This window comes from Chelonia mydas, chromosome 1 (assembly GCF_015237465.2).
Source record: "Chelonia mydas isolate rCheMyd1 chromosome 1, rCheMyd1.pri.v2, whole genome shotgun sequence".
In the NCBI taxonomy this organism is placed as follows: domain Eukaryota; kingdom Metazoa; phylum Chordata; order Testudines; family Cheloniidae; genus Chelonia; species Chelonia mydas.
In genome coordinates this window covers 222,925,076-222,939,935 of record NC_057849.1, presented here as the reverse complement: position 1 = coordinate 222,939,935, position 14,860 = coordinate 222,925,076, and positions in this window count along the sequence as shown.

Here is a 14,860-nt window from a genome sequence, read left to right as displayed (position 1 = left end):
TGCGTGATGGTGTATTTTCAGTTCAAAGATTTAGAGAACTTTGGATCAGATGTGTGTGTGTTTAGAGGCTACCAATCTGAATTAAACACGGGAGACAAAAGTAAAAGATATAATAGTCATTGGTTTCCACCAGTTTTCCAGTAGCAGAGGTCTTTTGCACAGAAAAATGATTGAAATATCGGCCAGTCTGTTAAACTTCCAAGATCCCAAACATTTGGGAACTTCTTAGTCACTTTGTGAATTAAATTCAGCAGAAGTTTATATCTCCATGCCTCACTCAGATACTTTGAAATACACTGAGGATCCAAACCTTTATTTATTCTGTAATATTCGGTGTTACATTTATAGGTGTATTGGCAAAATAACCAGCCTTTCCCTTACACAGGACCAGAATGCACCAGAACCAATATGACCACCGCTCCCACCGCCATCACCATCATCAACGGTTGTCAACAGCCCCATATTACAAGGGATGTCCCTTATTTAAATAGAAAATTACCTGTCCCGTGCTTCACCTCTGTACAACAAAATTGGGAGTTGCAAAAAGCAGCATGAAATACCCCTGGCAAATGTAGGGGAGTACTGCTGATTATTATTAATAATAATCATGATGATGATGGGGTGTATTCCCTTATCTTCGAAATACAACACTGAAACCCTATCCCCCTCCCACCCCCACCCCCTACACACACACCACCAACACCATCACTGCCACTGCACCTACACAGACAGGGGAAACCAGCATATGCAGAACCCCATTGAGGCCTGTGCCGCCCCCAACAGGCTGTAGAGCACATTGCGGGCTCCCTGCTCTTAATATGCTGGGTAGTGGATTTGGGATGGAGTGGTTTGGAGCCAATGTATCTATGACTGCAGATTCATTGGACGTAGTAACCCCTTTCCTCTCCATGCAGATAGAGTAGCTGTGAAGTCTGCTACAGACCTGATGTTCCAGTAGCAGCTGCAGAGCTACACTGCACAAAGGCACGCCCCGCCCACCCTCCACCCCAGGCCCTCCGGACCTTTTCATCAGGCCCTGCCCCATGGACCCAACCGGCCTCCCCACCCCTTCTCCGTGAGCCGGATGCACATCTTGCAGCCGGTTCGTTTCCAGACCGCGCCAAAGAAATACCTATACACACTCATGCTCCACACCTTTTACTTCCTCACCCTCGCGTCCCGCCCTGACACAAAGTGGCAGAACCTCCTGCCACCTCTAGAGGGTGAGGAGCCCCTGGTGGGCCAGCCTATACTCCACCCCGGTCCCGAGGCCCGCCAGGGATATCAGCTGGCCTCCTTCATGGGGCCGTGAGCCCGGGCATGTACTTGGCGCAGTTTTCCCGTCCCGGACACCTGCCCCTTCTGTGGCATGAGGGAGACTCTGGCGCACGTTTACTTGGAGTGCACCAGGTTGCAGCCCCTATTCCGGCTCCTCACGAATATTCTGTTACGTTTTTGGCTGCACTTTTCCCCTCACCTCCTTCTCTATGCACTTCCTATCCGTGGCCCCACAAAGTCACGGGACCTCCTGGTCAACCTCCTCCCTGGCTAAAACGGCCATCTATTAAACCGGTGAGAGGAGGTTGGCCGATGGAGACTCTTGTGACTGTGGGGCCTGTTTCCGATCCTCTGTCCGTTCATGTATCCAGGCGGAGTTCTCCTTGGCAGCATCCACTGGCTCCCTTGACGCCTTTGAGGAGCAGTGGGCGCTGTCCAGGGTTCTCTGCTCGGTGTCCCCGTCAGGCTCCCTTCTTTTAACCCTTTGACCGCGCTCCTGTCCCTGTTATTTCATTAGTTGTCCCACGGAATCATTTGGTTTCCAGGTCCTGTGGATCCTCCCTGTAGGCTGGGGGGGTGGGTCTCTTCCCGGAACCCAATAGGTACACTGAAGCTGCTCTGTAGCCTTGTGGGAGGAATTTGAACTCTCCAAAGCCTATGACCTCCTTAGCATGCAGCCCATTTACTTGGGGTGTGGGTATTGTTGGGATCAGGATATGACCCATTATATTTGTAAAGTGCTCTGATGATAATGATTTTACAATAATCTTTCTACACTGCAATACGGAAAATATGAGTTCATAATGCAAATTATTTCACTCCTAAAGTGACTTATTAATCAAGGTTTATGGGCACTATTTATGGCTTAACTGTTAATTTTTTTCCAAGGTTTATCGGCACTATTTATGGCTTAACTATTATCTCCAGGAAATTATTGTTGAGTATTGGGAGAGATCATTCTTATCATAAACAACATTAAATGTCTAAAAGAAATAGCTATGATTTCTGAAATGATTGTACATCATAACTGTACTAATATAACTGCCAATGAATATCCCATCTCAAATTGCAAATATTTAGGTCAAGAGATTTTTTTTATGAATAAATATCGAGGGATTAGGCTAAAGAAGTTAAACAAGGTTATACATTTTAACCAAACAAGATCCCGAGAAGTAAAAGGTCACAATTTCAGCCTGAAATATGTTACAGTTGTTGAAGTTATTAAAAAGATCCTGGTCACTGAATTTTGTCAAATCATCAACAAATGATGAAATAATTAGGGATGAAATCTCAGCAGACAGCATCTCTTATCCCTTGGCTATAATGTTTGAAGTTGGGATATGCAGCCCCAGCCACATCCTCGAGGCACAGAAACAGGCTAATGTAATATTCAACTTGAAGACAAAGTTGGGTATGCCATACATATTTATGAAAAAGTACTTTATTTCCAGAGCTCCAAAGAACTAGTAGAAACAAATCAGCCAACAGATTACCGAAATAGCTAATCAAATATTATTCCTGAACCAGTCTGGTTGTAGGAAATGTCATAATATGATTACAGATGTGACTGGTGTGCTGAATGATGTTTAAGCATCTCTAGAGAGGGAGGTGGGTCACAGATGCAAGTTTATAATTAGCCAAAGACTTCTCTGTGATAATTATTACTCCATTCATTATATTCTCTCAGCACTGATAGATTCTCTTGCATTGTCAGTAATTTCCCAGTAATCTGTGACTTTGTGTAGTTATTTTGAACTTGAAGTACTCAAAGCAGAGTTCCTAATTTGAATACTGGGGCTTCATTCTGTTTCAGTTCCAATGGGGTAACTCATGCTATACTCCAGAATAGTGCATCAGATTTTGGTCTCCAGTGTCATAAGAGCAATACATGTTAAAGGTATACTGTTTGCAACTGTTAATCAAGTAAACCAAGTAAAAAAAATTCAATAAAACAAATAATCTCCCCTAGTTTTTAAGCCTCAGTTGTCATTGAGTCCTACTAACTAGAAAAACTGTACACATGCGGAGGGAAACAGCCATGTATTAAATTGTACACGGTAAGGGCCTGCCCACACACAGAAGTTGTACTGGTGTAACTTAAATCTTTTTTTTTTTTTAAATTGTTAAACCAGTGCGAATCTCTGTGTGGACACACACATCCATTTAAAACTGGTTATATCAGCTTAGCTTGCACCTGTAAACGTACAGATACTCATTTATTAAGGGATTCTATAGGTATTTTACCCACCACTGACAGACAGCTACCTCTGGGACAGAATGAAGCAGCTGTTTAACATTTCACAGGCAATACTACACTACAGTTTAGGACAGCAAGGTTAGGACTCTCTGCTTTCCTATATAATTATGGAGTGGTTCAGCCTCCAGTGTCTGTTGACTTCCCATTTTCCTGCTGACTCTGTATGCAAATAGGGATTCCATTGTGTTGGCTTACAATGCTTAATCTACATTTGAAAAGAGATGCACATCTTACATCATGTCTGGAAGAAATCTGTTTTTCTTTTATGGCTGTTGACAGACTAAAACTTTTCAATACATATACACAACTCTTTGTATATCATCTGTACATACATCTTACAACAATATTCCTAACCAGTATGACAGTGGCTTTCACTTAAGACTTATATGATAGTCTTTGTGGATATATACTATGTGCTAGGTGTAGTGAGTTTGTCAGACCTGTTAGGAGTTGCTGTAACAGAACAGCAGACCTAAGCCAGCTGGCACCAGTAGGCCTCTCTGTCACAGTCTGTATGTGTATTGATGATCTGACCCTGAATAAAAGGATGATCCCTGATCAGTACACTATGAGTGAATGAGGCCCTTGATTGTTTGTTGGGAAGCAAATGGTTTTCCGTTCTTGATCTCCAGAGCAAGCACTATCAAATCCCTCTGGGAGAATAGGACAAAGAGAGGACTTCTTTCACCTGCCAGTTTGAGAAGATGCTACAGGGAATCAAAAACAATAACAACCTTCCAGAGGTTAATAGAGAGGGTGGTTGGAAATATGAACCTTTTCAAAGACCCTGAAGGTCTTTCCAAAACATATTTGTTGAAGGTCTTTGATCATTTGCAAGCCTGTGTTTGAAACTTTCACTGGACGTGTGTATCTCCTGCCAGACTTCAGTCAAGTATGTGGGGCATATTGTGTCGAAACACAGAATATCACTAGACCCTGACAAGATCAGTGCTTTAACTACTAGGCCTCAACCTTACAATTTAGAGAGCCTACAATCCTTTCTAGGATTCTGTGGATACTACTGCAAGTTTGTAAAGGACTACTCTTTGATTGTGAAACCCCTGCATACCCTCCCATAGGGCTATTCCCTTACCAGAACTAAAAGGACTGGCAAGAAGATACTTAAAGAAAAAAACTATTTTAAGGAGACAGAACCTTTTGAACCTGTATGGGACGCAAATTTGAGGAGGCGTTCCAACATATCATCCAATGCCTACCATGGGCCCCAGTACAAGCCTATCCTGACTATGAAACCCTGCACCTTGCATACAGATGCTAGCCTTAGTGGTCTACGAGCAGTTCTTTATCAAAAACATAATGGAGAGTTGAGACTCATTGCCTGCAAGTAGAAGCATGAGGGGAAGGAGAAAAACTATCCTGCTCACAAGTTGGAGTTTCTGGCACTGAAATGGGCTATAGTGGGTAAGTTTCATGACTGTCTTTAAGAAGCCACATTTCTGGAAGGCAAATTGACATGTGTGTTAACATCAGCTAAGTTTAAGCCCACCTATTCTGCCAGCCTGGGCCCCCTTTACCCTGTCTTGCTGAGCCAGGCTCTTAAGCCTCCACTAGCGCACACACAGGCAGGGCCACACCAGCTGCAGAAAGACAAAGACACTGAGATCAGCTCTGGGAAGACTCAGCTTAAGGGACTTGCCCCAGTACTCAGGTCCCACCTCCCTTGGAGTGAAGACCCAAAAATTATATTGTCTTGCGCTGTATAGAAAAATCTGCACAGCGCATGCTCATAAAAATTCGCCCTCTCCCTCAAGGTGAAGAAAGATATGCACAGCTTCTCTCCCCTCTCCTCCCCACCCCCCCCTCCAAATATGGATTGCACAACTGGGTTATGTTATAAACAAGAAATAAGTTTATTAACTACAAAAGACAGGTTTTAAGTGATTATAAGGGCTAGAACAAACAGAACAAAGCAGATTACTAAGCAAATAAAACAAAACTCGCAAACTAAGCTTGATTCACTAAAGAAACAGGTTACAAATTGTAATTTCTCACCCTAAATGTTGAATTAAACAGGATGCAAAGTTTCTGTAACTTAGAGTTCCAGTTATCTCTTCTTACAGACTGGACCCCTGTCTCAGTCTGGACTCACCCCTGCCTTTGCCCTCAGGTACTTTCAGCAGCGTTTCTTCTTGGGTAAGCAATGGAGGAGAGTCCAGATTAACTCCCTCCCCAGCCTTAAAAAGGATTTACCTAAGGTGGGAAACCTTTGTTTGATCACCATCCCCCTACAGAGGAAACGTACCAGAGGAAACGTACCAGCAGCGTCCAAGGTGGTATTTTGTATCAGGTGATCTTATCACCTGACTTAGGGCTTGTCTACACTGGCAATTTACAGCACTGCAACTTTCTCGCTATGGGGTGTGAAAAAACACTCCCCTGAGCGCTGAAAGTTTCAGTGCTGTAAAGTGCCACTGTAGACAGTGCACCAGCGCTCCCGGCACTGGTAGCTATTCCTCTGGTGGAGGCGGTTTGCCACAACCACACAAGCCATGTTAAAACTGCCGCGGCAGTGCTTTAACGTTGCCAGTGAAAACGTGCCCTTAGTAGTGTCATAGCTACGTCCCAGGATGCTTCTCAGGAAGGAGAGACATTAGTATCTTTACGGTCTTATTGTTCTTCTTAAATGGCTCATTCAGGATGATTGCTTACTGTCTGGTGGGTGTTTTCCCAAGTACACACACAGTTGTAATTGTTACATAGTCAATATTCCTAACTGCAAATACAGAAATGATACATGCATACAAATTGGATAATCCCATTCAGTAAATCATAAAAATTCCAGTGATATCTTACATGAGCCATCTTGCATAAAGTATTTCCCCATATTCATATAATAACCATATTTCTATGAAGAATATGGGGTGTAACGCCACAGACATATGTGTTAACATCAGCTAAGTTTGATGCTATAGGGCACTGATGGTTTTCAGCTTTGTCTGCTTAGGACTTCAGTCTTCAGTCCTTGCCCAATTTGAACAACACTGATGTGGATGCTCTGTCTCAAGGTATGTCTACACTATGAAATTAGGTCCATCTTATAGAAGTCGATTTTTAGAAATTGACTTTATACTGTCAATTGCATATGTCCACACTAAGCGCATTAAGTCGGCGGAGTTCGTCCTCAGTACCATGGCTAGCCTCTACTTATGGAGCAGTGCACTGTGAGTAGCTATTCCACAGTTCCCGCAATCTCTGCCTCACATTGGAATTCTGGGTTAAGCTCCCAATGCCTGGTGGGGGCAAAAACATTGTTGCGGGTGGTTTTGGGTACATGTCATCAGTCGCCCCTCCCTCCGTGAAAGCAACGTCAGACAATCGTTTTGCGCCTTTTTTCTGTGCAGACGCAATACCACGGCAAGCAAGGAGCCTGCACAGCTCACCGTCACTGCTGCTGTTGTGAGCATTGTAAACACCTCACGCATTATCCTAAAGTATATGCAGAACCAGGCTAAGAGACGCGAGCACGAGGCAGATTTTGATGAGGACATGGACACAGACATTCCTGAAAGCACGGGCTGTGGCAATTGGGACATCATGGTGGCAATGGCTTTGAATGATACAGTGGAACGCTGATTCTGGGCCTGGCAAACAAGCACAGACTGGTGGGACCGCATAGTGTTGCAGGTATGGGATGGTTCCCAGTGGCTGTGAAACTTTCGCATGCGTAAGGCTACTTTCCTGGAACTCTGTGAGTTGCTTTCCCTCACCCTGAAGTACAGGGATACCAAGATGAGAGCTGCCCTGACGGTTGAGGAGCAAGTGGTGATAGTCCTGTGGAAGCTTGCAATGCCTGACTGCTTCCAGTCGTCGGGAATCAATTTGGAGTGGGCAAGTCTACTGTGCGGGCTGCTGTGATCCAAGGGGCCAGTGCAATCACTGATGTTCTGTTATCAAGGGTAGTGACTCTGGGAAATGTGCAGGTCATACTGGATGGCTTTGCTGTAATGGGGTTCCCTAACTGTGGTGGGGCAATAGACGGAACGCATATCCCCATCTTGGCACCGCGCCACCTTGCCAACCAGTACATAAACCGCAAGGGGTATTTCTCAATGGTGCTGCAAGCATCACAAGGGACGTTTTCGCCAACATCAACATGGGATGGCCGGGAAAGGTGCATAACGCTCGCATATTTAGGAACTCCGGGCTGTTCGAGCAGCTGCAAGAAGGGACTTACTTGCCAGACCAGAAAATTACCATTGGGGATGTTGAAATGCCAATAGCTATCCTTGGGGACCCAGCCTACCCCTTGCTCCTGTGGCTCATGAAGCCTTACACAGGCAGCCTGGACGGTAGTAAGGAGCAATTCAACTATAGGCTGAGCAAGTGCAGAATGGTGGTAGAATGTGCCTTTGGACGTTTAATAGCTCACTGGCGCTGTTTGCTGACTAGGTCAGACCTCAGCGCAACCAACATTTCCATTGTTATTACTGCTTGCTGTTTGCTCCATAATATCTGTGAGAGTAAGGGGAAGACATTTATGGCAGGGTGGGAGGTTGAGGCAAATCTCCTGGCGTCGGATTTTGAGCAGCCAGACACCAGGGTGATTAGACGAGCACAGCAAGGTGCGATGCGCATCAGAGAGGCTTTGAAAACCAGTTTCATGATTGTCCAGGCTTCAGTGTGACAGTTGTGTGTGTTTCTCCTTGATGCAAACCTGCCCCCTTTGTTGATTTTAATTCCCTGTAAGCCAACCACCCTCCCCTCTTCGAAATAAAGTAACTATTCTTTTGAAACCATGCATTATTTCTTTATTAATTAAAAAAAAGAGAGATAGCAGACAAGGTAGCCCGGGTGGGGAGGGGGAGGAGGGAAGGACAAGGCCACATTGTTTATTGTAGCCACACTAAAAATCAAACTGTTTGAATGACAGCCTTCTGTTGCTTGGGCCATCCTCTGGAGTGGAGTGGCTGGGTGCCCGGAGTCTCTCCCCCATCCTCCTCCCCCACATTCTTGGGCATCTGTGTGAGGAGGCTATGGAACATGGGGAGAAGGGTAGGTGGTTATAAAATGGATGCAGCGGGGGTCTGTGCTCTTGTTGGCTTTCCTGCAGCTCCAACAGATGCTTCATCATGACCGTTTGCTCCCCCAACAGACACTTCATCATGTCCGTTTGCTCCCCAATTAGCCTCAGCATCGCTTCCTGCCTCCGCTCTTCGTGCTCACTTAATGCTTTCCTGGCCTCTGCCACTGAATGGCTCCATGCATTAAGCTGTGCCCTATCAGTGCGGGACGACTGCATGAGCTCGGAAAACATGTCGTCGCGAATGTGGTTTTTTTGCCTTCTAATCTGCGATAACCTCAGGGACGGAGATGATAGGGGGAGCATAGAAACATTTGCACCTGGGGGGGAGATAAAAAGGGAGAGTAAAATTGGGTTGGCTTCTTACGCCTTCATAACATGTGGGAATGTTTTCAAACTGCAGCACCCCCCTTTCCCAGACCAAGCAATGGGTTGGGTTTCACATTTAAAAGGAAGGGCTGCAGTATTCAGGTAGATGTGCAGCACACACCTACCCCCACCTCACCGCGTGGCTATTCTCCGGGATGATCCCTTCACCCCTCCCCCGCGCCGCATGGCTGTTCTCCGGGATGATCTCTTTTAGCCGAGCACAAACAGCCCAGCGTGAACGGGGTCCTTTTACTGTTCCCTTACAAAAATTCCCCTATTTCAACTGGGTGACCATGAACACTATTGCTTTTAAACCCTGTACTGTAGTTACAAATGTGCACTCACCAGAGGTGCTTCAGGGTCGGGGATCCCGCCTTGGGAGGGTATTGGCTCCAGAGTGATGAAAAGGTCCTGGCCGCCGGGGAGAACGGATTCACCACTTGCCCGCTGCGCATTCTCCTCCTCTTCATCCTCCTCCTCTTCCTCATCCACAAAATTCTCCTCCGTGCAGCGTGAGACTCCCCCCTTGCAGGTGTCCACGGACAGTGGTGGGATAGTAGTAGGGTCCCCCCCTAGAATGCCATGCAGCTGTTCATAGAAGCGGCATGTATGGGGCTCTGACCCGGAGCTACCGTTTGCCTCCTTTATCTTTTGGTAGGCTTGCCTGAGCTCCTTAACTTTCACGTGGTATTGCTGTATGTCCCTGGGGTAGCCTCTGTCCACCATGCCCTGTGAGATTTTGGCAAATATATTTGCATTTCTTCTTTTTGATCGGAGTTCAGTCTGCACAGATTCTTCTCCCCATACAGCAATCAGATCCAGAGTCTCCCTTTCGGTCCATGCTGGAGCTTGTTTGCGATTCCGGGACAGCATGGTCACCTGTGCTGCTGAGTGCTGCTGAGCTCGCCATGCTAACCAAACAGGATATGACATTCAAACGTTCCCGGGGCTTTTCCTGTGTACCTGGCTAGTGCAGTGGAGTTGAAAGTGTTGTCCAGAGCGGTCACAATGGAGCACTCTGGGGTAGCTCCTTGAGGCCAATACCATCAAGTTGCGTCCACACTACCCCAAACTCGATCCAGCAAGGTCGATTTTAGCTCTACTCCCCTCATCGGGGAGGAGTACAGAAGTCGATTTTAAGAGCCCTTTAGGTTGATGGAACAGGGTTGGTTGTGTGGACGTGGTCATTTTTAAATTGACCTAATGAGGCTAAATTCAACCTAACCCTGTAGTGTAGACCAGGCCTCAGTGCCCTCATCCAGAACAGGACACACTAGATTCCTGTCCCTGGGGTAAAGGCTGTGTGATTAGCTGGGAGCCTGTCCAGGAGTTATCCCTATCACTTATGCCCATTTCACCTATCTGGACATGACTTCTTTATTGCAGCTAAGCAAGTCCACCCTGAGAAAAGCTCAAAAAATGGACCGCAGTTTAAGAGACTTTATTTATGCTCTAGAGAAAGGAAAACCAGAGATGTCAGTAGTCTTCTCACCAAGATGCACCCTTCCTTTTACGATAATGGAGTAGGCTTACCCCCATAAATGGTCTGTTACATTGGACAAGTCAATGTTCAATAGCCCTGAAGAAATAACTAGTGCTTCTGGTTAAGTTTAGGAGGATTGTCCTAGGCCTAGTCTACAGTACGCGATTATGTCGAATTTAGCTGTGTTAGGTTGAATTAAAACTAAATCCGTCCACACAACCAACCCAGTTTTGTCAACTTAAAGGGCTCTTAAAACCGGTTTCTGTACTCCACCTCAGCAAGGGGAGTAGCGCTAAAATCGACATTGCTGTTCCGGATTTGAGGTACTGTGGATGCAATTCGGTATTGGCCTCCGAGAGCTATCCCAGAATGCTCCATTGTGACTACTCTGGACAACACTTTCAACTCAGATGCACTAGCCAGATAGTCAGGAAAAGCCCCAGGAACTTTTGAATTTCATTTCCTGTTTGGCCACCGTGGCGAGCTCATAAGCATGAGTGGAAGGGGAGGTACTGGATCTGATCTCTGTATGGGGAGAAGAATCCAGGAAGGCAGAACTCTGTTCCAAAAGACGAAATGCCAATATAGATGCCAAAATCTCCAAGGGCATGGATGGAACCCTGGGCTGGGCTGAGCGGGGCCGGTAGCTGGGACCCCAGCTGGCAGGAGCTGGCGGCCAGAACCCCAGACCAGCAGTGGGCTGAGCCACTGAGCCCACTGTCGGTCTGGGGTTCCAGCCACCGGCCCCGCTCAGCCCACTGCCGGCCTGGGTGAATGGAACAAAAATCGGCACGCATGCCACAGGTTGCCAACCCCTGTGTTAAATGAGTGCGATGAGAGGAGGCAGGATGCAATGCTGAGGCTAATGGGGGAGCAAACTGACATGCTCAGGCATCTGGTGGAGCTCCAGGAAAGGCAGCAGGAGCACAGACCGCTGCTGCAGCCCCTGTATAACCGCCTGCCCCCCTCCCTAGGTTCCATATCCTCCTCACCCAGACGCCCAAGAACACGAGGGGGAGGCTCCGGGCACCCAGCCACTCCACCCTAGAGAATTGTCCAAACAACAGAAGGCTGGCATTCAATAAGTTTTGAACTGTAGTGTGGCCTTGTCCTTCCCTCCTCCCCACATCCACCACCCTACCCGGTGCTTCCCTCCTCACCCACCCCTCCTGGGCTACCTTGCGAGTTTCCCCCCACCGCACTTGTGTGATGAATTAATAAAGAAAGCATGATTTTGAAACAGTAATGACTTTATTGTCTCTGAAAGTGGTGATCGAAGGGGGGAGGGCGGTTGGCTTACAGGGAAGTAGAGTCAACCCAGGGGGCGGGTTTTCATCAAGGAGAAACAAACAGAACTGTCACACTGTAGCCTGGCCAGTCATGAAACTGGTTTTCAAAGCTTCTCTGATGTGCAGCACGCCCAGCTGTGCTCTTCTAATCACCCTGGTGTCTGGCTGTGCATAATTGGCCCCCAGGCAATTTGCCTCAACCTCCTACCCCACTTTAAGCATCTCCCCCTTACTCTCACAGATATTGTGGAGCACAAAACAAGCAGCAATAACAATTGGAATATTGGTTTCACTGACTTTTCCTTTCACTTTTTAACCATGGTCCTTGTATGATTCTTACAGAGAGTAAGAGATGGGGAGAAGGGAGGTAAAGAAAGTGGGGGAAGGGGACGGGGGGGGGTAAAGGAGTGGGGAAACACCTGCAACTTCTTGTATAGCACTAGGGCTCAGAGTGAAACTTCCCCAGGAGTGGAGGGCTCTCAATCCAGCCCCTGCTGAATCTTTGGTCTAGGACTTGCTATAACAATGTCCAGCTCTCTGAGACCTAGTCAGGAAACACAACTCTTTCTGTAGCCCCTGTGATTGGAGATTGGGATTCCTGCCCCCGACTGCAGGCTTTAGATCCTGCTCTGCTCGCCTGCTTTTGCAGGTTCTGCACATACTGCAGATATCTGCAGGATAATGCGCGAGGTGTTTACAATGCTCACAACTGCAGCGGTGATCTGAGCAGGCTCTATGCTTGCAGTGCTATGGTGTCTGCGCAGGCAATCCAGGAACAAGGGCGCTAAATGATTGTCTGCCGTTGCTTTCGCGGAGGGAGGGAGGGGTGACTGACGACATGTACCCAGAACCACCCGCGACAATGTTTTTGCCCCATCAGGCATTGGGAGTTCAACCCAGAATTCCAATGGGCAGCGGAGACTGCAGGAACTGTGGGATAGCTACCCATAGTGCACTGCTCTGAAACTCGACGCTAGCCACGGTACTGTGGACGCACTCCGCCGACTTAATGCGCTTAGCGGGGATACACGCAATCGACTGTATAAAATCGCTTCCTAAAAATCGACTTCTATAAAATCGACCTAATTTCATAGTGTAGACATACCCTTACATTCCCTCCATGAAGAAATGGGACAGTTGGGAGTGGACAAGACACTTGCTTTAGTGAAATCCCAGTTCTGTTGGCCATGTACGGCTAATTATGTGGGAAAGCATTGAAAGACTTGTTTTAGATGTCTACAGAGGATGACAGTGCCAAAGAAATCTGCCCCTTTGGTTAACGTCACCAGCAGTGAACCTCTACACCTTTTATGCATGGATTGTTTAAGTGTGGAAAGTGATAAGAACAATGAAACATACTTGTGGTAAAGCATGTCAGCTTTCTGGTGCATGCCTACAACTGTACAAAAAATGAGTCTACAGGATATTGTCTGTTACTTAATATTTGGAAGAGAAGCCAGACTTCTGGTTGATTTGTGCTTCAGGGTGTCAGCTGATGGAGTTTACTCTTAGACATGTCTTCAGTATGTCAATTGAATAAGAGCCGTTGAAGGAGGCCTATAAAACAGCGACAGATGCCATAAGGAAATGCAGAGAATCTAACAAGGCCTGCTGATTCCCAAATAAGAGATCATGCCCTGCAACCAGGGAATCAGATATGAATAAGGAATTTTGGACTCCCAGGGAAACATATAATTGCAGATTGCTATCAAGACTCTGCACAGGAACCATCTGTTACCAGTTAGACAACTTAACCCAAGCAGTAACCCTGTACCAAAAACATATGTCAAAAGAATTCCTGCCACTAGGAGAAGAAATAAAGGCAAGAGAGCGTTACTGCATCGTCTCCTGATATAGTGTATTCAGCTACAGCTGAAGAATCAGTTGTTTCGTATACTGATACTGGCTATAGTTTTCCATGTGGGGAAATGGCTTATGAGCACATCAGCCTGATGCTGTTTGTACGGGACTGTCATAAATATAAAGGGAAGGGTAAACCCCTGTAAAATCCCTCCTGGCCAGAGGAAATCTCCTCTCACCTGTAAAGGGTTAAGAAGCTAAAGGTAACCTCGCTGGCACCTGACCAAAATGACCAATGAGGAGACAAGATACTTTCAAAAGCTGGGAGGAGGGAGAGAAACAAAGGGTATGTGTGTCTGTCTATATTCTGTCTTTGCCGAGGATAGACCAGGAATGAAGCCTTAGAACTTTTAGTAAGTAATCTAGCTAGGTACGTGTTAGATTATGATTTCTTTAAATGGCTGAGAAAAGAATTGTGCTGAATAGAATAACTATTTCTGTCTGTGTATCTTTTTTGTAACTTAAGGTTTTTGCCTAGAGGGGTTCTCTATGTTTTGAATCTAATTACTCTGTAAGGTATCTACCATCCTGACTTTACAGGGGGGATTTTTTTTTATTTCTATTTACTTCTATTTCTATTAAAAGTCTTTTTGTAAGAAAACTGAATGCTTTTTCATTGTTCTCAGATCCAAGGGTTTGGGTCTGTGGTCACCTATGCAAATTGGTGAGACTTTTTATCCAACATTTCCCTGGAAAGGGGGGGGGTGCAAGTGTTGGGAGGATTGTTCATTGTTCTTAAGATCCAAGGGTCTGGGGCTGTAGTCACCTAGGCAAATTGGTGAGGCTTTTTACCAAACCTTGTCCAGGAAGTGGGGTGCAAGGTTTTGGGAAGTATTTTGGGGGGAAAGACGTGTCCAAACAGCTCTTCCCCAGTAACCAGTATTTGTTTGGTGGTGGTAGCGGCCAATCCAAGGACAAAAGGGTGGAATATTTTGTACCTTGGGGAAGTTTTGACCTAAGCTGGTAAAGATAAGCTTAGGAGGTTTTTCATGCAGGTCCCCACATCTGTACCCTAGAGTTCAGAGTGGGGGAGGAACCTTGACAGGGACAAGTCTTATGATGAAACTAAAGCCCCAGGTTCAACAAAATCTCCATATCTGATTGGTCTAAACCTGATACCACTTTGGATTAGTTAAACCCTTTGACAGAACCATTCTTTCCACCACAAAATCCAGAAGATATGGCTATGGTTACAGAGAAAGAGCCCCACTGAGGGAGAAGTTGCAGACCCATACATGGAACCTAAGGTGGGGAATGCATGACCTACTGCTGCTGAAAATCCA